Raw genomic sequence first — 24,467 nt, 5'->3', positions numbered from 1 at the left:
ATTCACACACGTAAACTTTCACATGCGCGTTTTTTTAATTGTACAATTTTCGGTAAGATGCGAATGCTATTTCAGCCATGCCTTACAGCGTGGTGATAATAAAAAGGAGCATAAGTTTAGATGTCAAGCCAATGTAAAATGAACACGATAAGCCGCACAATATGTTGTTGAAATTCAATTCCATAGAATGTTAAATTACTACTACATTGCTGCTTTCATTGTGCATTAACGATATTTAATCGATAGCCATGCTGCGCGCATACATGGCCGTGTAACCTTGTTCTGTTGTACCCGCCGTCGTTGCTCAGTGGCTATGGTGTTAGGGCTGCTGAGCACGAGGTCGCGGGACCGAATCCCGGCCAAGGCCGCCCCATTTCGATGGGGGCGAAATGCGAAAACACCCGTGTACTTAGATTTAGGTGCACATTGACGATCCCCAGGTGGTCCAAATTTCCGGAGTCCTCCACTACGGCGTGCCTCATGATCAGAAAGTGGTTTTTGCACGTAAAACCCCAGAATGTATTCTTTTTTGTTCTGTTGAGTTCTCTCACTTCTATTCGCTGTTACACGTGAAGCAAGAGGTCGGCCGCAACGGTACCAATAATCTGGGTAGCTTCTTTTTCAGCAGCAGGCACAAGAAAATGGGGCGAATAATGTCAAATCCTCACGCTAAACACTGGCTCTATCAGACGACGTTGCGGACTGCGTGCTGTTGTTCGCACGCAGCCGTAGCATTTACCTTCAATCTCGATCCCTCATTTCTTTACTGCGACCCGTACGACAGACGACCCTCCCCTCACCCCACTACCCACTCACCTAGATTTATTAATAGGCTGGTTTATAATAGGAGCCCCCAAAGTTAAAGGGCCCTAATGATTTGTCTCTCGCCACAGAGGATGCGTCGAGCCCAAACGACATATCTGGATTTGAGCTATCGCACGCCACTGAAGCTAAATTATAAAAATGCACCGAAATGCCCCATATTTGCTTTCAGTTGTTTTAACGTTACCGCGAACATCTCAAAACCACGTCAACGCCACATCATGGAAGATAACAAGCTTTCAGGTACACTTTTCATCCTGTAAAGTAATATTAAAAATTGCACGATTTGATGCCTTTTTTCTGCGGTATTTTTTTCATGTTCCGCATGCAGGAAGAACGCTGCATTCGCGTCGCCCTAATGGAAGTCGGGAGCCCAATTCTGAAGCAACTTCCCGGCAGGGCAGGTAACGAGCGCAAAGCGGTCACTTGTTCGGGCGCCTTAAGCGCTAGGCCCATATTCTAAACCTCCCTAATAATACATCACACAATGGAGGCGCTTATCTTTCATCAGCTGCAGGTCATGGCTCTAACGGAATTCCGTTTCTCTTGGGCTGATATTGTGAAGGCCGACGACGGTGATGAGAGTTCCGTCCACACACCTAAGCGCTTCGGGAGACAGAGAGAGAAACAAGTTTTCTTCGCCAATGATTGTGGGGCCGTCAAGTCCCTGGGAAGCCGCACGACCCCGGTGCACTACATATTCATGATTTCACGAAGTGCCTTGACGTGCGCGGCCCGGACAATGTCGAACATCTGTCTGGCTGGGTCCGTCAAGCACAGCAGGGTTTCACATTCTGCTCAGGTGGTCCGGAGCTCAGGACTCCGCTCTGGGGTGTCTGCTGGGCATTCAAAGAGGATGTGGAAAAGGGTAGCATGGGGGTGGGTGCATTGTGCGCACAAGGGGGTGTATGGTCCCCGGTGGATGCGGTGTCTGAATGCAGAGAGCTGAGATTGCCTCCTAGGAGTAGGGAATTGTGGTCCGCGATGTGGTGATTTTCTGGAGTATTGCATAGAGGGAGCCATGCTCTGGTGGGGGGTGCTGGGGCTCTAAAGATTGGCAGCATGTTATGTTTCGTGGAAATGATTTCAAAGATGACACAAGGGGTGGAGGAGGTGATCGTGAAAAAAATCTGCTATGAAGATCTTCTCTCTCCCTTTTCATTACCCCTTCAATAACCACGCGTGTATAGGTTATCAGAGTATAATTATCTCGGCGTCATTTTTACGCATAACATGTCATGGTCTAATCACATTGATTACATTTGTACCACAGCACTTTAAAAATTAGTTTACCTATGTCGTACACTATCCAACTCTCCAAAACATACTAAACTACTGTTATATAAGTCGCGAATCTGTCCCGTTCTTAAACTACGCATCTGTCGTTCGGAACACTTACATGGAGTATGAGATTAACAGACTAGAATCAATTAATCAATCAGAAGAAAAAAGCTGTAAGATTTATATGTCAACGTTATGATTGTCACGTTCAACCTCTTCTGCACTTCATTCCTTCAGTTTAATTTCGCTCTAGTCACGTCGCGCGTAGCTTCATTGCTCATTATAAAATATTAAGATGCCAAATAAACAGACACACGCAAGAGAAGAGAACGGGACAGGGCACCACTCGCAATTGTTTTATTTACAAAACGCAGGCACATATATACTGTCAGTCAACACATGCGCAAAGAGCAAACATTTATTCACGCATCTAATCAAACATTCATGACGCACCACGCTCAAGGAACCTCATCTCGGCCTTATATAATGATATCGAAGTATCGCTAACGCACAAGCTGCCTTTCTTGCCTATGTGATAGGCTTCAACCTGTTCCCTTGCTCTAGTATCTTTACTTTGGCCAAGAATCCGCACAGCTGAAAAATCTGGTTCACAAGAGCGTGAGGGACAGGTCCCGATTTGCTTAGGCAAATTTGGGCCCTCTTTCATTTGCTCAACATTTCTTTCATGCTCCCTGACACGCTAATTAACAGAGCGCCCGCTCTGACCTCTATGGGAAGGACCGCAAGAAAGGGGGATCTCCTAGACAACCCCTTCGGCACACTTCATGAAAGGTCGCCCATGTTTGGTTCCACAGCCTTTCTCACTTTTTTTCTTTGCTTTTGGCGATTTGGGAGCAAAGGCTTCCGAGCGTCCTTGGGGCTGAAAACACTAGCGGGACGCCATGTCTGCTCGCTACCTTCTTCAGATTGTGGGTCACCTTCTGCACATACGGCACAGCCACCGGTGTCACCTCTAGCGAGCAGACATGGCGTCCCGCTAGTGTTTTCAGCCCCAAGGAAGCTCGGAAGCCTTTGCTCCCAAATTGCCAAAAGAAAATAAAAGAAGTGAAAAAGGCTGTGGAACCAAACATGGGCGACCTTTCATGAAGTGTGCCGAAGGGATTGTCTACGAGATCCCCCTTTCGTGTGGTCGTTGCTACATAGGTCAGACCGGGCGTTCTGTAAATAAAACAGTTGCGAGTGGCGCCCTGTCCCGTTCTCTTCTCTTGTGTGTGTCTGTTTATTTGGCGTCTTCATATTTTATAATGAACAGCTACCAACCAGCCCAACAAGAAGTGCTTTTAAGCTTCATTGCATTTCGTGCATATAATTGTGAATTCTTCTGTTAGACTTTCAGAAAACAGGAACGCTAACCTCGCGTCCGATTTATAAAGACGAGATCACTTCACACCTTAAACAAGATGCCCTACTTTGCAGAACACTAATATGTTTTATTTCCGCTTTTCCCTCGTTCCATAGAAGACTGGTATTCCTTACCTAGGTCTATTCGGTCTTGCACATCCAAAAGCTTTGTACTCTCCATCCAAGATGTACGGTCTTAGCACATCATCCTTATCGCTGAAGGCTATGTTATTCTCTATAACTTTCCTCTGTTAATCCAATCCTGCTATCGCGCTTATTGCGCTGCAGTATGTATAAATAAATAAATAAATAAATGAATGAAATTGCTTGTTCTTGGCAGATAATGATGCCATGTATAAGTGAAGACACTCGGCGAGTAGCGGTGGTGTCTGAGTGCACCGCATGGTAGGTAGAGAGCTCGGCTTGGTGTTGTGTGTCCTGTAAAAAGCCTAGTTTAGATCAGGGTAGTTATGTATAGGAGTTGCAGCAGCCGTCGTTAAAACAGCGGTTCCATTTTATTAGTTATATCAGGGAAGAAGAGTTATCCCGACTCGCTATATTGGAGCGCGGGGCGAGGACAGTTTGTTGTGTAGGTAGTGGACGTGGGACAGGGGAGTACGAGGGGAAAAAGGAAGTCCGGGGCCCCTCATGAGTCGAGTTCATAATTGCCTCTAGACTGTGAAGGCAAGTTTCAAATTGTCTAGACATGTGTTCTGGAGTTTGGGCTAGGCGCGTAAACCATGTGTCTGTGCATGTGTTGTTCAAGGTGAGTAGGTAGCTTCCCGGCGACTGTTGCGAGCGTTGTCTTTGAGGCGTGCCTTGAGCCTAGCAATTTAGAGTCAGATTGGGCTTCGAAGCCTTTATGGAATCGGACTGGTAATCATTTCAGTAGGAAATGAACGTTTTTTTTAGGGGGAGGGGGTGTTAGGCTGGTGTAGAGGGTGGCTGGGTTACTCCTCAGTGGGTGGTAGATATTGGTTCTGGGGAGAGGTGTTGAGTAGGGTAGCATGGAGTTGTAGGGTGGGCTGGCAAAAGGGTCATGAGGCGGCTTACCTCCGCACACAGGGTCCGGAGCTCCTGGTTGGAGAGGACCGGGATAGGCGGGATGTGGCTTGAGGGTGTTGTGGTCGTATTGGGCGTCTTAAGCTTGTCGGCCCAGATTAGGTGGTCCGAACACTTGGAGAATCCTGGTCGTTGCCCGGCCTCACTTGGTTCAGTGCGTTTGGTGCCGACATGGCAGCGTGAGCGATGTTCAACGCATCGCAGATATCGCTTGGAGATGGGTTCATTTGCCGTTGGTGGATGTCGATACATGCAGTTTTGTATCACGGAAGAGCGTGGGTCCTTGTACGCATTTGGGGCTGGCTCCTTCAGATGCGATTGGCCTCATTGGAACACTTGTGAGGTAGATGTTGGACACAAATTTCCGCGTAGTGGCCGATGGCTAGGCAGTTTCTGCAGGTTTTACCTTACTTGTATAAGGCGTGAATAGATGCAGTCCTCCACCAGAAGCTATTTTTCGGCTAAAGGTCGCATGACCTTTAGCGTCTAGTATAAATTGGTGGGGGCTGCAGGCAATTAAGTCTGTCGGAATTCTTGTGGGAATTCCTTTTAGCAAACTTCGTAGTAGCCCACCTGACTGAGCCATGAGGGGTGCAACGTACGCCGTCATGGCAGACATACGGTGGTCGCAGGTGATTTCATAAAGCTTTACTAGCTTTAAGGGGCCGTCTGGGTTCGCCGCAGGCACTGTGTGTGTCTTAATGATGGGGTGGCTCCGAAGCTGCAGCATAGATAGTTCGGTCAGCGCAGTGGCTTGTATGATAGCGGTGAGGAAGTAGCTTGGGTGGAGCGTCGGGTGGAAAGCCTCCCTGGCAACGGAAGACGACATCATATCCTTTTTTAGGTAGGAGCAGAATTTGCTTGATCTTTTCTGTAACTCTACGGGCTGTGCGCAGCTGCGTCAAGAAGCTGTGTAATGCGGGAATTATGACGTTCTCCTATGTCTCCTGCGACTGAATACGCGTCGCCCCCAGAGCACGATCGGTGTGTGCACATTGAGTCCCGTTTCGGGTTTGCCGGTGGTTCGCCTGGGCTCTAAGGAATTGAGTCAAGTACCGAGGTTCATATGGGCGAGCATCTATGTTCGTACTGTGCACCTGAAGCTTAATTCTGGCCGTAGTATTCGACCACTGAATCTTCGAGGTCCGAGATATTTATCTTTCTCGTCGCAAAGGCATACAAGTGTGTCCTAGGGAAGCCTCAAGAACCTTCGGAACTAAGCCTCACTCAGTAAAACTTGCCGCAGCGTTCGCTGGTACATGGCAACTGGTGTGAAATATACGCACAACAACCACGGAAAGAGGTCCAGAAGATGCGGTTTTCTTTCTCGTCTTCCTTCCGTCGTTGCTGCGCGTCTGTTCCACACCGTTTAAACCTACGTCATGTCGAACGTGTGGCGCCGTTGCCTGCCGATGGCGTTGTCTTTCGGCAACGCTTGTCAGCAACACAACTAAGGGAGCCGTCATTGGCTTATCCGACTCGTTATGGCAGCCAGCGCGAGAGACTAGCAGGCAGCCAAAGTTGCCTTAGAAACCCTCAAGATAACGCTCGTGACCGCGCGCTAGCCGCAACCGACCCACTTCTCCGTGATTCGGCTTGTAGCGAACGGTGGGTTCGCTTTACTGATCATTGACAACCTGTGCGACGGCAGCAGAATTTGTAATCAAGCTCTCCAGGGATGAAGACAACAAACCTCCGGTCAAAGGAGTTTGTGAGAGTTACCCGATTCCAAAGCGAACGGTTAAATAATACGGCCCCTGTTCTACCATGGCATACGCGCCTGCTATCGACTACAGCGCTAGTTTTTGCGGTAACAGGCAAAATAACCTTGGTTATATTATGAACGTGTTTAGCCTCGTGAATACGCCTTTCTTTCGTAAAGGTCTTATGCCAACATTGGTTAGTAAGATTGCTTTGCGAATTCTGCAATAAATCTTCATAACGGCCTATATACAATACACTTTCCCGCGCTACTGATTAAGTGTTATATTCGTGCACATGAAAATATCACTGATGAGGAGAAGGAAATTGTAATGCCGTCCAAACTAAAAAAAACGTACAGTGCACTCTGCGCCATGTTGCTTGACCTTTACCGATACTCGTGAGTTTGTACAGGTTTCCGCGCACCCCACACGGATCTGTAAAAAAAAAAAAGTTATGGTATTAGACATACAGCAATTCACAATAAAACAGCTCCTGTTGCGGCCTTCTCCTATGAATTCGTTCATCAAAATATTCCTCACCCAATTAGCATTATTGACATAAAGCTACTGAAAAATTGTGAAGGCAGCCTCTAGTTAAACGCAAAAAATATTCTAGTTACATTTTGCACTTTTCTCTCCTCGCCTACCTTGAACAGATCCCAGATATAATATTTCAGCCAACCTTTATTGTTACTTGCGTGGCATTATTAGTAATATGATATTATTTATGGCACGTACGAAATCTTGTGGCCTGTGCAAATTGTCATGCAGCATTCAGAATAATTGTGCGGATTCAAGCATACTAATACTTCAGCATCTAAAGAATACATTGTTGTGCCAAAAAAGAAAAATAATACTTGGGAAGGAAGAGTACGAAACGACAGATTGAGCGCCGTTTCGTACTCTTCCTTCCCAAGTCTTTATTTCCCTTTTGTGGCGCAACAATCTATTCTTTAGATCCCGACCAACTCGCCCAGCAACAAGTTCTACTTCAGCCTCCTTTAATTTTGAGACATAGGGGACGTTAGCAGTATCTTATATAGAGAAAAAATTGTACATGGGAAGGAAGTTTGTCGAAGGAACAAGCAAATTTATTACGAGCGTTGTGAAGCAGAAGAGGTATTTTGAAACACAGCGAAGGGAAATATATACCTGCGGACGCCACGCACTGTAGAAGTGGCGTTACGCGATGCTTGACTGGTGTTTGCGAAGAATGTTGTTGCTGCTTAGCGATAATTTTCATGCAGAGACAACACGAACTAGAGGGATACATTTGACCTGGGAAGCACGTCGCTCAAGAGCAACCGATTGCTTTCGATCGTGCAAATGCCCCAGATGAAAATGACGACATGGAAATGACTGACTTCGACGCAACAACAATTGAATAGGATGATGACATCGTCACAATGGAATGACGGCAACTACATGATGGCTATTCCAACTGCAATGTGACGAAGATGGCGTGATGATCATGGAATGAGGACACTAGAGGGATGATAATGGCGGGGTGACAACGTTGTCGGGTTGTTAGAATTATGCCGATGGTACTGCGACAAAGGGAAGACGACAACGGTTTGATGAAGGGAATTACGGATCTTGACTGACAAACACGGCATGACGACAGTACGATGAGGGTTCTAAAATACTTACAACAAAATAATGACGGCAGTGGCATGATGACGCTTGAATGACGACGGCGCAGGTAGCACTGGCAATCAATACGACAAATTGACGACCGTGAAAATACCTTGAAAGGAGCACGACAACGATGTGATGTCAATTAGAAGACGATGAAGGTATGATGACGATGGCATGACGACAGGGTGGTGCTAACCGCGAATGTTCCCGATCATGGCGATAATGGTGTGATGACTCTGGTGCGATGAACGGAAATGCGGAGCTAGAATGACAGTGAAACATGACGACAACTGGATGACATGACGGTGCTTAAAGCCATAATAACGTATGATGGCGCTGGCATGAAAACAGTGTGATGACGATGCTGGACTGACGATGACTGCACGACGAAGTAGGCGCGTTGATGATGGCATAACGACAATGAGATGACAAAGGTGGAATGGCGACGATGCCATGATGACAACGCAATGGTGATCACAGCGTGACGGCAATAGGATGACGACAGGGGAATCAATAGGAGAAGATGAGGACGATGGAATGACGACAAAGGACGGATGATGGTGGATAGGCGATGGCAGCGTCAAGGTGCTATAGGTCTCGTCCACGCTTATGCTCTTGACCTGGTGTCTCGGGCCGCCTCAATTGGCGTTATACCCGGCGTTTATCTGCATTTTATACGGTGCCGGCTTATCGTCCAAGACTAGACAAGAGCCAGCAGAAATGACTATAGCGTGAAGATAACGGCGCGATGCGATTAGTTTCAGATTGACCGCATTCGGCGAAGCTAATCGACAAGACAACAACTGCTGGAGCAATAGGACGAACAGCGTGAATGAGCTGAACTAAAGCCCTCGAATGCACGCGCCAATACCGCTTTCACAAAGTAGCGCCAACCTTTGATGTGTGCCGCTGTTCCCTGATTCCTCGCTCCCACCCCCACACCAGTTTCGCTTCCCCAATTTCCGTGTCCGGTGTATCCGTTTCAGGTCGTTGAGCTTTCGGGATATCCCGTTATGAGTTTTCGCTTCATACACGGTCGCACTTCTATGAATCGGTGGTGGCGCTGCGGCTTAAAAGCACAGGCTCGGAATACTCAAGCTTCGCTTGACGCCGGTACTTCAGTGGGGGAGCGGAAGAGAAGAGAGGACGAGGAAAGTAGTTTGGTGGTTCTTAACCTGGTTGGCGTAAACGTGTACGGAGGGGCTTTAAGCTGGCTTTGTCACTGACCGCTAGGAGCTTGGACGTTCGTTTGATGCCACTAGAAGCTTCGTTAACGATAACTGGTGCTTTAGTTAAGCATCGGGTGATTTCAAGTTTATAAGTAACATTACTAGAGCCCTGTTTTTTGTGCATTTTTCACATCAGCCGTCTTGCGCTGGTGTCAACATATTCTGGCTTCACGCGATCCGCCTGGCCCGCATCCCTGCAACATTTAGACTTTTTTTTTCACAGTGGCATCAGTACAGTACCTGTGACGCTCGTTCCTGCCAATGGAGGTTCTGCAGCCTCACGAGCCTACAGCCTCACCACAATGAATATAAGACCATGTACAACACTTCCAGAACATCACTGACGCGTGAGGGTTCCGGGTGGGGAGCTATAGTGTGTAAGTCAGCAGACCAGACTTGTGTTGAAGATCTACTGAAATGCTCATTATTCGCTTCCGCCCCTGTGAGTGGTCTCATCGCGCCTCACCTTCCGCGCTGCATGGGCAGTAGACTCCCACTTCAATCTAGCTGATACCCTGGGGTCAGAGTATCATGACGTCATGACAGTGACGCCAGCAGGCGTCATTGTTATTTACTCTTGCACTTGTCCTGTGAAAAACGAGGGAATTCCACCTGGATCAGTCATTGCGACCTTTGGGGCCACACATGTCCGTCATAACAAAATGTGTGGCCTCTTGTCCTTCTTGTAGAATCAATCGTGTGGTGCCTAACTTAATGTGATATTGCTGGGGGTTTGGGCACAGCGCAGGCGGGTGTAAGTTGAGTTGTTGTTGCCGCACCTGTGCAGAAGCTCATCCATCAAGCGAATGCGCCACACAAGCTCAGAAGTGCTGCTTCTGTGGGGTAACACATCCAGCAGACTATTCCAACTTCTCAGCTCACTACAGAGAAATAAAATTCTTGAAGTTAATGACCACGGTCGCTGCTCCCAAGGAGATGCACGCGCAGTTTTAAAGACAGGGCCTTCAGATTGTCTGGTGTTAATGCGGGCCGCACTCCAAGTATAGGTATTATTCTCTCGAAAACAATTGAGCCTGCTGTCGGAAGCTATGGACAACTTGATATCCACCCAACACGGATGCTTTGCGCAAGTCATTACCAGTCAGATGATGCTAATAATACAGGCCACTAAGCTAAGGCTGCAATCTTAAGTATTTAAGGTGACACCTTGAATTGGTAACGACGAGGTAAACACGACTCCTTACATCAACTGGCAGTCGACGTACACTACTACTCCCCCAGGCCAAACAAGCCATAATGAGTCCTCTCTTTCAGACTCCAATTCATTGGTGTCACAGATATGAAACTTGGCGCTTGAGCTCCCACACACATGGGATGACTAATTTCTACGTTCAACAAAGCAAAATAAAGAAAGATTCAATCATCGCTTATGATTAAAGAAAGTATCGTTCCATTGGACAGATCAAAGTATTTCAGTGGTACTGTCGCTCTCTATTCTCAGCTTGACGAGATATTTTTTTACCTGTCTAATGAAATTCATCCAGATGTTATACTTCAGGAAACATGGCTGGCTTTCACTGGACGAAAATTTTCATTGAAAGGTTGTTCGACCTTACTGATTCTAATTGACATCAAGAGAAAAAAAACATGAAGCTGAGCAGGCCATGTAATACGCCGGTTTGATAGCCGTTGGACCATTAGGGTTACAGAATCGATACCAAGAGAAGGAAAACGCAGTCGAGGACGGCAGAAGACTAGGTGGAGCGATGAAATTAGGCAATCCGCCGATGCTAGTTGGAATCAGCGCAGGACAGGGGTAATTGGAGATTGCAGGGAGAGGCCTTCGTCCTGCAGCGAACATAAAACAGGCTGGTGAATATTTATTATTATTATTATTATTATTATTATTATTATTATTATTAGACGAAATTTCGCGAGGTTGGGTATTATTCATACTTGCATGTTTCATGTAAAGTTTTTCGCAGGGCAAAACTTTCTTTTGAAATCGTGGTCTCCAAGTACGAAACATTGCCAATAGATTTATGTGTCCCTAGGTATTATCCCTCGTCAGAGCAGTGTAATGTGCGAAGTACGTGCCAAGTTGGTAGTGCTGCGACTGCTTGCAAAAAGCACATTCTGCTTGCCGAGGAATTTATTTCGCATCCAGTGTCATGTTGTCTAAAAACAGATGTGTATGGTAAGGGACTACGGCAGTGGACTACTGATAGTTACTTTTCATGTTAGAGCACAAGGCATTTAGCGTTTGCTAGAGCTCAATTTTCTTCAGCGCTATATTAAACATTTTGTAGCGCAGGCTTCAATGTTTCATCGTGGTTAGCGACTGACGCAGCAACAAACAGTGTGACCCGTGTTCCTATGTAATTATGTGTTCTTGTCATTCGAAATAATTTGTGCAATAACATGTTCAGAATGCAAGGTTGCACATTTGTGAACCACAATGAATTTCAGACTTTCTTGCAATCAGCCTCTTCGAAACTTCTTTTATGCCGAAGGAAATTAAGTCTTTTCAAAAATGTATTTGGTTCTTTAGAGTTCCTGGAAGCGAGCTGAATTTGAAACCTTTTTGCTAAAAGCGCCGCTTTCCTTTGGTGGAGCGTACACGTGACTAAAGAAAAAGAAAAGCTGCATAGAAAATGCTTCTCCATAATAAATGCCTGACAAAAGCTAACGATTGTGAGTTTCATGCTCATGTATTTAAGCGTATTGGTAAACAAACCAAAGATGAATATGATATTAGGCATTACAATAATCTGTTAAAATTAAAAAAAAGCATGCCTACTCTGCTTGCATTTCTTCGTGCTATAAAGGTGCTACCAACACCGTTACCATTATTAAAATCAATTGTTTTTGGATCCTGCAAAAAGTGAGCGCCTCCCTAGAAAAGATAACCAAAGGCATAGAAAACCGATTCGCAGCCCGGCATCCAACAGTCCATTTTGGATTACACCCTTGAGATGGCTTCGTCGCAGTTGCATTATTTGATCTTGCCGAATGCAACCCCTGGCTCTGATGGAGTAAAAATGGAATGTTAAAAGTATGCTGTTACGTGAATTCCCTAACGTTCTTTATTACCTGGTAAATTATTCAATTGAAGATGCGTGCATTCTTTTTTAATGGCAGCTTGCCAAAGTAATGCGGATGTTTGTGAAACAATGGGGAGTGTATTCTTTGGAGAACATTAGGCCCATTTCACTTGCATCAAACGTAGTAAAATTTAGTTAAAGGCTTCTTCACCTTCGTATCAGGAAAACTGTCAATGACGAATTCTTAGTTCCCGTCAGATTGGTGTTAGGAAGAGCTACTCCATCTGCCATGGTCATGTCGATTTACCAAGCCGAATACAACTCGCTCGACGTCATAAGCAATAGGCTGCTTTAGTGACGCTCGACATCCCTAATGCCTACGATACCGTGGAGCACATGGTTTTGAGAAATCGGTTAAAATGTGGTGTTCCTAGGCATGCAGTAGTGCGCATTCACTCATTTTTATTTGAAAGAGAATTATATTGCAACAAAAGCGGCTTTGCTTATTCTAGGTATAAGCAAACGAGAGGAGTACCGCAAAACGCCGTCCTTTCTGTGGTGTTCTCTAGTGTTCTTATGAGCCCAGCTGCCCCCATGTTTATGCAAACAATATTGCACTTTTTCGTATCTGCAAGTGACATCCCCACGCTATATCGACGACTACAAAGTTACTTTTGTGCCCTTGAGGGGTGGTTAGGTATGAATGAGTTTTGACTCAACGCCAGGAAATGTGTCATTCTTCCTTTTTCCATGCATGGCCTAGTGCACATCTCATTGTCTTACACTATTCAATAGATGCCACAGGTAGAGCCTACAAAACACCTTGGAGTGATTTATAACACGTTTGTAAACTGGAGCCCACACATACAACCTGTGACTATAAAACAGTTTATGACATTTTTCCTAATAAAGACAATCTACACTTTCCCTCATAATTTAATATTGCTTCCACATTATATTATAGACGGTTTATTACAACATGATCTGCAGAGCCTTAAAATAAACAACTTAATTGCCACAGATGTTTCGCAATGTAAAGAAAAGTCAGGTGTAGGTATATTTTCCCCAATTCTTGATTGAACAGTTTCTCTTGGGCTACCAGATTTTATACTAAACTTTCTGGCCGAATCAGTGCCAGTGATGCCAGCTCTACGCAAATTAAGCCCACGAGTTACATCCGCCATGATTGTCCCATGTTCGTAATAATTTTTCTCACCCCTTATTACGTCTCGAGACTCCAGTGTAACGAGGCCGTTTACATTGATTGTTTCCTGGATACTTTAGAAATGTGCGGTCAATTTAGGTGCCTTGCCCTCAAGGACTAATGGTAAACGAAATTGCAGATCCTCCAGCCAAGGCATCGATAAGCGGCCCGATTGTCGTGTATTGTCCTTTTACTGCACATGCTGCTAATGCTAGATTTTGCAAGAGTGCCATATGCAGGTACTGTCAGGCTCAGCAAGAACTAATTTTGTGGATTACGTACGTCTTCTATATTCTTGGCAAAGATATTTGTTGCAAAACACGAAAATTTGAGAGAGGGAGAGAGAGAGAGAGAGCAAATAATAAATTAAAGGTAGGGAAGTTAACCAGGACTGAGCCCGGTTGGCTACCCTCCACTGGGAATAGGGGATGGAAAGATTAAAAGAACAAGACAAAGTCCACTGGGGATATCATTCTGCCACTAAGTCCGGATCAGAGACGGTGACTCAATCGGGCAGCTTTCAAACATCGCAGCAGTGCTTTCGTGGGTTTTTGTACCTGCGATATGCGAGGCCGTGGTGCTAAGATCTTGTTCAATGTGAACGGGTTTCTATCTAAATGATTGAGAGCTGTGCAGAGGTCATGTCTTTCATATTCAAAAAAAGGGAAGTAGCGCAGTAGATATTCTATAGTTTCCTCGATACCACGGGCATTGCACTCCACGCAATCAGCCATTCCATTCAAAAACGTATATACAGTGGTGAATGCGACGCCCAAGCGTGAGTGGCCTGCATTGCGAAAAGCTGAAGTGTCCATCACGAGGGTACGCTGTCGTATACCTACATGAAATGTTTATCTACACAGGTCTCGTCTGGTCCACTCACAACTATGCTCATTCAGCGAAGCGGAGACAATATACCTATTCTGTTGTCTCATAGGCGTGTTCATGTAATAAAAACAATATACTCGAAATTCCATTTCGTACTATCGGGTAGATTTATCGGTGCCTGGAATCCCATACTTAAGAGCCGGTATTACTGTCTTCAGCCACAAAAATGTTTGCTTGGCAATCTCAAATTACCAGGTCTAATCTAATCGGTTACCATGCTAGATTAATCGTACCCCTCCCCAACGTAGTTTTCTTCTATGTGTTTATAGAGTAACCTGTTATTCGATTTTTATTTGAATTCATGGTGTTCTTGTGACTGCTTTCTTTCTCTCAGAAATATATTAATTTCTAAGTTACAACGTTCAAATTCTTAATTCCCTTGGTTTTTTTTTATCCACCTAATTACCTACCCGATTCATGACCTGTTCTCCATGTGGATGTATGCACCACCTCTCAGGACATTAACAGCTACAGCGTTAGAGACGGCAATGGTGGATACTTAACATTTTATATATCGCCCCTGATTATTGCTCATGAGGATATGATCAACAGATTGATATGTTGTTTTTGTAAGCCTCTGTAGTTACCAAAGTTTCCTTCGCGAGAATCTTGAATGCAAAACTCATTTACAAATTTTTTCATCTTTATCTTATGAGATATATTACGACAGACGCAGCTCAATATTTCGTAGACGACGTGGATATAAACGATTAATTTATAGCGAAGCTTCAGAAGACGCATAAGCCATACAAGAAGTCTAAACTAACGACATCTTCCTCGCTCCCAGTAAATCACAAAGGTTCTCGGAATAGATGTTCCTTTGATACTGCATTGATTTAACTCGAAAGACAATATTTCAACTCAGCAGCAGTCCTACTTCATAAGTACTTTGGACTGTACAGGTGTAAATGCCTTACGAAAAAAGCATAGGTGCATTTTTGTTTTCGAATTTTCCGAAATATTCTAAGAAATTGACGAAAGGACTCTTGGATTGTGTGCTCTACCCAAATATGTGCCAATAAAGGGAATTTTATAGAATTCATGTGCTGTATTTTTGTCCTATACCCATTAAATTATATACGCTGTAATAAACTGTATTTTTTCCCCTTGGAGTATGCCCGAAACCTGCTGATTATTGAGTGCCTCGCGCCGTGACTCACCAAAACACCAAACAATAATGCAATAAAAGGCTTACACTACGCATTTTCAATAAGTTGCTGTAAAGAGTTCTTTAAAGTTACAATCTGTTCGATTTATGCATTCTGTTATTTATTCTCGAGTTAACTTATTTTTGTATCATGTTAGCTATAGAGAGCACTCCATAGAGTTCTTTTTTCAAAGAAACAAGCACTTGGCGATCAAAATACATCACAGACAGGTTTTCCATGCGTACTGAGGTAGAGTGGAGAGCAGTCAGCTGTAATGTAAAGAAAGCATAAAATTGTATTATAATTATTAGGGTTATTGTATTTGTTTTTAGGCCGAACGCCTGCTGCTGTATCGGAAAAAAAGACACAATACAGGACAAAAATGATGAATACAAAATACCGTAAGATATCTTATATGAAAGCACGCAGTGATGGAAGGAAAGTGATAATATCAGTGGCAAATATAAAGATATACATTACGCACACAATGCATGGCGCGCACAACAAAGCAAATATACGTTAGAAAACATTGCGGGCCTCAGCAAAGAGTAGTTGGTAGGAAAATTTGTAAAAATCTTTCTACGCCAGTCTACCGAATGTTTAAATAAAACTGGGAATCTAAACGTTTCGTCATAAGCAGTAGTCTGAAATATGCTTCATTACGTTCGTGCTCATTCGCGCCTTTCCACATCTGCAGGAAGTTGCACTCTTTTTGAGCATCCTACTTCCCACGTGTAGCGTAGTAAACTGGACTCAGTGTGCTTGATGGCCCTGTATTTCCTTCCTCGTTTCGTTCTATTGCTCCCTCTTGAACCTCCGCTAGAATATGAATGTCATCCACGCACATTCATTAACCAGACCCACGCTTCTCCAGCGTATCTCGGCGAAGAAGCCTCCGATGTCTCCCAATGAAAAAAATAAATATTCACCGAAGATTATGATGCTCCCTAATGCGAAATTTGAGCGCAGCTGTATATGTGTTTTCAAGTTACGTGTCAATGTCTTGTATGATTATATAGGTACGCAGTTTATATTAAGAAGAGAACGCTGTTAGTAGCGCGCTTTGTTTACATGCAGACGACGCGTGCTACTCTGGCGCCATATCGTATATAGCCATCTTCGCCCATCTTGCGCTGCACTACGCTCTTCTCAACAACGCCCTAGGGAGCTTAACATCGAGTCTTACCGGTAGCCGCTCGCCATAGCCCTCTCACTTTTCTCCTTCTTTTAGTTTTCAAATTGTACATCAAAAGTACGATTCAGTAAATAAAAGAAAGAAAAAAAAACGTGTTACGCATGTTTTATGGTCACTTAATTTTGAAAATATTCTCATCGTTTCAATATAATAGGGGTAACAGATTAAAAAGTAACAGATAATTTTTTTCACGCTTGAAAATACTCCTCTAAATATTTTACATGAACAAAACAAACAAAACAGGTATATTTGCGGCTATATCCGAAAACAAGGTAATCGTAAAAAAAACTTCTGTACACTCTTGAATGTTCGCCAATGCCGTATTCTCAAAAACAAACGATGTCACCTATGCGCAGTATCCCTCCCTTCAAGGCAAAGTCGTCTTATGCAGTGCTATAGCAGTCGCACCGGTTGGCGTAGGGCTAAAGAACTGCAGCTAGTAGAATAATTACTCTTTATTGTAATGATATCAAGTTGTATTCACTGTCATGGATTGAGCACGATCAGATGTGAAAGTAAAAAATTCACCAAGAAACTCCTCTGGGAATTATATAAGTATGCTGAAGCATTCGGCCATGTGCTAATCACCAGGCAGCCCGGCATCATTAATAATGTCATGCAACATGATCCGACAAGTGTGGACGACAGCTCATTAGCGACACGTACTGCTGCACAAGCCGGCGCAAGATAACGGAGGAGGCAAGAAAACTACTGCCGGCGGCGGCGCAGGTGCGCTGGTGACGTTGGGATCATTAAAAGCCGTTATCGTTCTTTAGAGCCTCACCCATCCGCGTCAGTCTATTATCAACCGTGACGGACTGTAGGTCAGCGGCGGCTGCGCAAAAGCGAAGCCGGGAAGTAGCGCACCGTCTTCCTCCATCGTGTGCAATGCTCTAAGTACGGGGAGGGAAACAAGGGGGTTCTCTACTCCGGCAGCGACTGCGTATGTCACGGCCGTGCAGTCCCTATCTTGAATGATATGTGCGATGGGAAAGAGCACGGCGGATGCTGACAGCTTCGTGGGCGCTATGTTGTCGCCGCTTGGTTACGATTGAAGCGAGAGGCCGCGCGAAGGCGAATTTGTTCACTACGGTGGGCCTTATCTCGAAAGCGATCGCCTTACGTGACGGACGGACGGTTTTCCTCGTTGGGTATGCATATAAATGCATACACATATAAAATTTACCACATTATTGGGCGATCTTGTGAGAAGCCACACTTAAAGCGCAGCAATAGTAACGAGCACAGCCATCCACCACGCGTCAAGTCCATCTGTTGCATAAACCTGGGAAAACGAAGATACATGTGCAATAGCTTAATTTATCACGCTAACTTGATGAAAAAAAGGTGGTGGGTTCAACGGTAAAAAAATAAACAATGTATGGGTGACATTGCGCTCTACCTAATAGCCATCTGGAACCCGCCGTGGTTGCTCAGTGGCTATGGTGTTAAAACTGAGCACGAGGTCGCGGGATCAAATCCCGGCCACGGCGGCCGCATTTCGATGGGGGTGAAAACACCCATGTACTTAGATTTAGGTGCACGTTAAAGAACCCCGGGTGGTCGAAATTTCCGGGGTCTTCCACTACGGCGTGCCTCATAATCAGAAAGTGGTTTTGGCACGTAAAACCCCATAATTTAATTTTTGTTTGAATAGCCATCTAGGAAGACGCCACAGCGGCCCGCAAGCTGTGCCCTCGTTCCTACATTTATTTCGGAAGGCGAAGACGATGCGGGGCAGAGGTTGCGCCGACCAGCCCGGGCGTGATAAAGAGTGCATTCTAGGTTGCACCTGCTTCGTCATTCCTTTCAGAGCCCCCCTCCTTATGCGCTGCGCGCTAAGAAATGACACGAGAACTCTGAAGGCGGAACCGCATGACGCGATTTCACGCGCGATTGACGCGCGGATGGTGGGACGCGCGCGTCATTTTGACGCGTGCCCAGCAGGATCCATCACGAAATCGCGCCGCCGCGTGCAGCTGCTCAGAGTAGAAAAAAACGCGTCGCGCGCGCGCGTCCACCAATCAGAGTTCAGGTAAGTCACGTGGCATTTGGTCACGTGGCATTTTGGTTCTTTCTTTGCCAGCAGATGGCCCTACTCTCTGCGCATCTCGACGGAACCTCCTTGGCGGAATTTTTTTATCTCGGCAGAACGGGCGCGCGCGTCGAGGAAAACATGTGCTACCGTGATTTCGTTCGCGCATCGTGTTGGTTCGCGCATCGTGTTCACCTAAAATGAACAAAGCAACCTTCAACGGGGCCCTAATAACTAAAGTGGAGAAGCGTTGTGTCTCATCGCTAATACTGGCAAGACAATTTGCTAATAATATTACCAGTGTATGGTGGTCGCTCTCTTCTCAAACAGGCAGGCCGCACCCACATGTACCTCCTGACCCGCATTTTTTCTTGCTTCAGTATCCGCATCCCCCTTAATAGTAGCAATCGCATCTTCTGCTCGGTAGTAGCGGCCGACCCTCCTTTTTATATGTGAAGTTGTAAACAAGCAGCGGCTTCTCAGCATGCGGAAGGTACATAGTCGCAGTTTCGTACACAATATTGCTGCTTGAAATTAAGCTTCATAAATACACTTCGGAAAGAAATGTCGCTGTCTAATTACACTCAGATTATTTTTATTGTAGTGTTCTGTAAGTTTAAGGGCATATTATATATGCGGTAACAGAGACAATACATGTCGTTGAGAGTTATGTTGTCTGGCAACCCGGAAAACGCGGCGCGAAAGCGCCGCTCCTTTTTTTCGTACGGGTGCTCGCGCGTCGGCGGCAATGCGGGCGTTTGCCGCCCGTCGCGTTTTTCGCTCGCGAAAAACGCGCCATGCGGTTCCAGCTTTACACGCAAGATTAAAGCACACGTTTACAGCAAGCAGATTTGTGCTGTTCATTTGCATGTACGCATCCATTAATTAAAGTTCACGTGACAGCTGGTTTACGTATCACAGTGTTGGTTTCAACCGAATACGCGTCCATGGGCGCATCACTAAAATTTGTATGTTCAGGGCTACAAGAATGCCACGGATTAAGAGACGCCATGTATATACTTTTTGGACATGAGGGAGTATACTTGACGTAGTACTGGGGGAACAAAGCCTGGCACACCAATTTGCACTGAAAGAAAACACGCACGCGTGGGCCGTTGCAGCCCGTCTCATATGGACAACGTCGAGCTACGCAAACAACCTGCTGTGGCGATTTCTAGACAGCAATGCCGTGAAAAGACATTGCGAGTGGTTGATGCACGAAGAGGTTATCTGTGTAAGCGATCGTAGTCAAAACTGTACTGTAGCCTCCGAATGCGAGGCACACAAGGCTAGCATGCGTCGAAGACGCTCGCGTTGCTGTCATTGTCGAATCAACGATGACTACTGCATAGGGCCGGGTATAGCAAGCAGCAGGCAGGAGTACACCTGGAGAGTCACGAACTTGCATTACAGGTGGCGATGCGGTGGACTATGACTGGCCTACAGGTTTGTCGGAAAAAATTACGCTGATGTCCATAGCATGATCTGGGCCGCTATTTTGTAGCGATGCCTTATGCCTTATTCTATGCTATTCTTATCATCCACCACACACGGCCGTCCGGTCCCGTTGATAATATGGGCAGACCGTCGCTCTGACCACTGGCCAAGCTCGAAAAGCGTGAAAAAGCATAGAATCTGAAAAGGCATCGCTACAAACTACCGGCCCTGGTCGCTCAACGATTCGCGCGTGAAGCAATGTAGCCTCTACTCCGACATCATATAAGCAGCAGTGTGCAGGGATGAGGTTCAGACGTACCGAGGTAGCCTAGATGAAAGGTTGGTACAGCTCGCTAAGTTGTGCGCCTGTGCTAACGGCGTAGCGGATTGTACTGGCCCCTGATAATATTGTTACGGGGATATTGGCAGTATAGAAGGTTGTATTTACAATATATATAAAGAATCAGTCTGATTTCACCAGCCTACTCAGCTGCAGCACGTGACACAGATGGGAGGATAGGGTCAAACGGCAGTGTAGGGTCGTGACCATACACAAGATAAAAGAGTGAATATCCCGTGATGACATGTCATAACGAGATATACGTGCACGTCACGTAGGCCAGCGTGGCGTCCCAGTCGAGATGATCGTTGGAGACGTACATCGACAGCATCTCTATGATTGTTCGATTGAGACGTTCCATAAGACCGTTTGTTAGCGTGTGGTTGACGGTGGACAGTTTGTCCTCAGTGGCACAAGAGCGGAGGAGGTCGTCGGCAACTCGAGACCAGAAGGAGCGGCCGTGGTCTGTTACTGCCGAGAGGCACCGTGCTGGATAATGACGTCGTTCAGGTGAAAATCGGTGACGTCTGTTGCGCAAATAGTTGGCAACGCCTTTGTTATGGCGTAGCGTGTCGCATGATTAGTAGCGACGGCGATCCACTTATTCCCTCTAGTCGTCGTCGGAAAAGGGCCAAGGAGGTCAAGGACTACGCGAAAGAACGGTTGAGAGGGAATTCCAATTGGATGGAGTCGTCTGACAGGTGGCCGGGAATGTTTCGTCCGGCGCTGACACAATTCCCTAGTTGCGACATAACGACGCACGGAGTGCTAGAGACCCGGCTAGAAGAACCGGCGCCGTACGCGGTCGTATGTAAGCAAAATGCCAAGGTGCCCCGCTGTCGGTACACCGTGAAGTTGTTCGAGAGCGACGGGTGGCAGATGACGAGGAATGACAAAAAGCAACTCATAGCCATCAGGGTTAATATTGCGGCGATAGAGGATGCCGTCGTGCTGAACGAACATGTGGCTCGGAGCGTCAGTGCTGCCAGAATAAACTCTTAGGATAATGGACTGTAAGCATTGGTCGCGTGGTTGTTCAGCGCGCATCTCGGTCATGTCAGTAAAAGCCATCACGCAGGTTACCGGATCATGCGCAGTAGGATCAGGGGGGTCCACAGGCTGACGAGACAGGCAGTCAGCGTCCTTGTGCAGACGCCCAGACTTATAGTTGACAACAAACGAAAATTCCTGGAGCCACAAAGCCCAGCGACCAAGCCGTCCTGTCGGGTCCCGGAGGGAAGATGGCCAGTAGAGTGCGGGGTGGTCTGTATAACGACCAAAAACGTGCGGTCGTACAAATATGGCCGGCATTTGGCGACAGCCCAGAGTGAAGCCAAACACTCTCGCTCGGGGATGGAGTAATTTCTCACGGCAGGTGACAGCAGGCGGCTAGCGTAGGCTATTGCGCACTCGATACCATTGTATTGTTGGGCGAGCACAGCGCCGATGCCATGGCCGCTTGCGTGTGTGTGGACTTCGGTGGTGCAGTTGGATCAAAATGGGCAAGTATGGAAGGGTTGGTCAGAAATCCGATGAGAGCGGTGAACGCGTGAGCCTGCTCCCGTCCCCATGAGAATTGCGTGTTCTTCATTAGAAGTTCTGTCCGCGTCTCCAAAGGCATCAACAGCAGCTGTGGTGATACTAGCCCAACAGATGACTCGAGGTTTCATACTAGACCATAACTCTACATCAACCGCTCCAGAACTTGTGGCTATTCGGGAAGCGATTCGCCACATCTGCGGGGAAAGACCTCAAGAGTGGTGCATTTTCACGGACTCAAAACCCGCGCTGCAAATTTTGAGATGCTTCCTGCGCCACACCGCATATCAGGTTCTGGCACTGCAGATCACCGAGCTACTTTCATGCGCTCAAGAAAAGCACCACTGCATAGTGTTCCAATGCATCCCGGGACACTGTGGGCTCAACGGTAATGAGAAGGCCGATGCTGCAGCAAGACGCGCCCTCAGCAATGGCTTGCGAACTGTAGCGCTATTCTCCAGACCGGACATCACATGCCTCCTGTCGGAATTAATGAGGAGTGCAACGAGAAGATACTAGGCCCAGCCAGACGCTCGTCACGTCCACCTTAAAAGGCTGGATCCCGATATGAAATTTCCTACTCTGCGTGGAATTCCATGCCCTCATACATGCCTGATACACAGACTGCGATTAGGCGTAGCCTTCACGCGCAAATATTTGCACATTATTGGATGGACAGACTCCCCGGACTGTTCAGTGTGGGGCGCTGAAGAGACTGTAGAACATGTGCTCGTGGTGTGCCCTGAGTTGCGCGCGAAAGACTGACAATGGCAGATACATTGAGACATTTACAAAATGGACCACTGTCGGAGGACCTCTTGCTAGGCGCATGGCCACAGAGTTGGCAGACGACAGAGACAATGCGTGCACTTTCACGTTTCCTAGGTGACACGGGCCTGGACTCACGCCTGTGATACCAGTTGTGTAATTTGTCCTTCACTTCTTTCCTCCCATTATCATCCCCCATTGTGACCCTTTTTCTTCCCCTCTTCCCCTTCCCTTACGTAGAGTAGCAGGCCAGATTCTCCATTATCCGGCCTACCTCTCTACATTTGCCAATCATTAAAATATCTAACCCCCCCCCCCCTGTCAGGGGCCGAGCAACGTCGGCGAAGTTTTGCACGAAACGGCGAAAGTAAGAACACAGGTCCATGAAGTAGCGCACGTCAGAAGCAGAACGTGGCACAGGGAAACTGCATACGGCGCGAACTTTTTCAAATCTTAACAAGGGCAACGGGTGTTTTATATTCATTTTGAGCATATCTTTTCCTGGCGCTCCTGAATGCGTTGGACGGTAGTGTGGTGTAGGGAGCGTAAGGTCAACAAGATCTATGTAGCGTTGCTTTTTGTCACATTGGAAAAATATTTCAACAAACCATCCCTATGGACGTCAGACTCTGAACTTTTGAAAGACGCGTAGCGCCACCTGCCGGTGCGAAAAGGCAGTAATTGAGCAGTGCGAAGCCCGACTCCCTTGTTAACTTGCCTATGCAGCTAGCGACTGCGAAACAACGATTTAACAAGATTTTCGTCCATATTGCGAATGTTTTGCTCATTTAACACCCAGACAGAGAGCTATGGATTTCTACGCTAGTCGGACGCGCCGCTGAACTGCCATAGAGCGCTTGCTGGCTCACTCTTCTGACTGATGGCGGAAACGACGGCAACCTCGATAGCTCCGCGCCCTACCAAGAAATGCCGCCATCCATGCTACTGTTGTGTTGTAAATTGCCATGAACGTGAAGGACGGAATAATAGCGTTCGGTTTTACCGATTTCCATCGCGATCGTATGAAGGGGAAAGGCGAGAGCGCTGGATAGGGGCCGTTCAACCTGTTGGGTAATCGGATTACTTGCATTCCCCACAACACAGCGGCTCTCATGAGAAAGTGCGAAAATTTTGTTCTTCTGTAATTGTGTTGCGTAGCCCTGAAGGAGGACCGTGGTAACCAAGCAAAAACTCAAGTATCTGCAGCCGCCACTTCGTTGGTAACAGAAAAAGCAACCTTGCGACTCATCCTGCTTATGTGCTATCGATATCTCCACCTTTTAACAGATGTCCGCCTCCGCTTGGGGTATTGGCGAGATATGCTTGATGCGGATCCCAGATGGCAGATGTGTATTCGAGTTTCTTTCTTACCAATGATCTATAGGCTAGCAGTTTTACATGCAATGGAGCGAGGCGAAGGTGACGCCTTAGAAATCCCAATGTTTTGTTAGCCGATGAAATAACATTAGTAACATGCACATTCCAGGTTAGATCGTTAGTCAAGGTGATACCTAGGTGTCTGTAGGATTCCACTGATTCCCCGCTGACGTCATTAATCCGATAAGAAAAGCGAAGAGGGTGATGACAACGGGTAAATGAGAAAAGTTTGCATTTATTAGAGTCGAGTGTCATCAGCCAAACAGTACACCATTCTTGTACCCGGTTAAGGTCAGATTGATGAGTTATTTGGTCAGTGATGGTATTGACTGCGCGGTAAATAACGCAGTCATTGGCACACAGCATGTCTGGTGTATGTCGGCAATGTAAGTTTCACTCACATTGACAGTGTGCAAACTCCCTGAAAGAATGCG

General features: G+C 46.3%; 1 protein-coding gene across 1 annotated transcript in view; it reads right to left on the bottom strand.

Moving 5' to 3' along the window:
- Positions 1-24,467, bottom strand: part of LOC135917831 (uncharacterized) — a 265,446-nt gene that overhangs the window by 2,460 nt on the left and 238,519 nt on the right. Inside the window, exon 16 of the mRNA XM_070536081.1 lies at positions 6,588-6,665. The gene's annotated coding sequence lies outside the window, so the exon portion shown is untranslated. The remainder of the gene's footprint in view (positions 1-6,587; positions 6,666-24,467) is intronic.

This window comes from Dermacentor albipictus, chromosome 3, assembly GCF_038994185.2.
Source record: "Dermacentor albipictus isolate Rhodes 1998 colony chromosome 3, USDA_Dalb.pri_finalv2, whole genome shotgun sequence".
Lineage (NCBI taxonomy): Eukaryota > Metazoa > Arthropoda > Arachnida > Ixodida > Ixodidae > Dermacentor > Dermacentor albipictus.
This window is presented reverse-complemented; position numbering and strand designations above follow the sequence as displayed.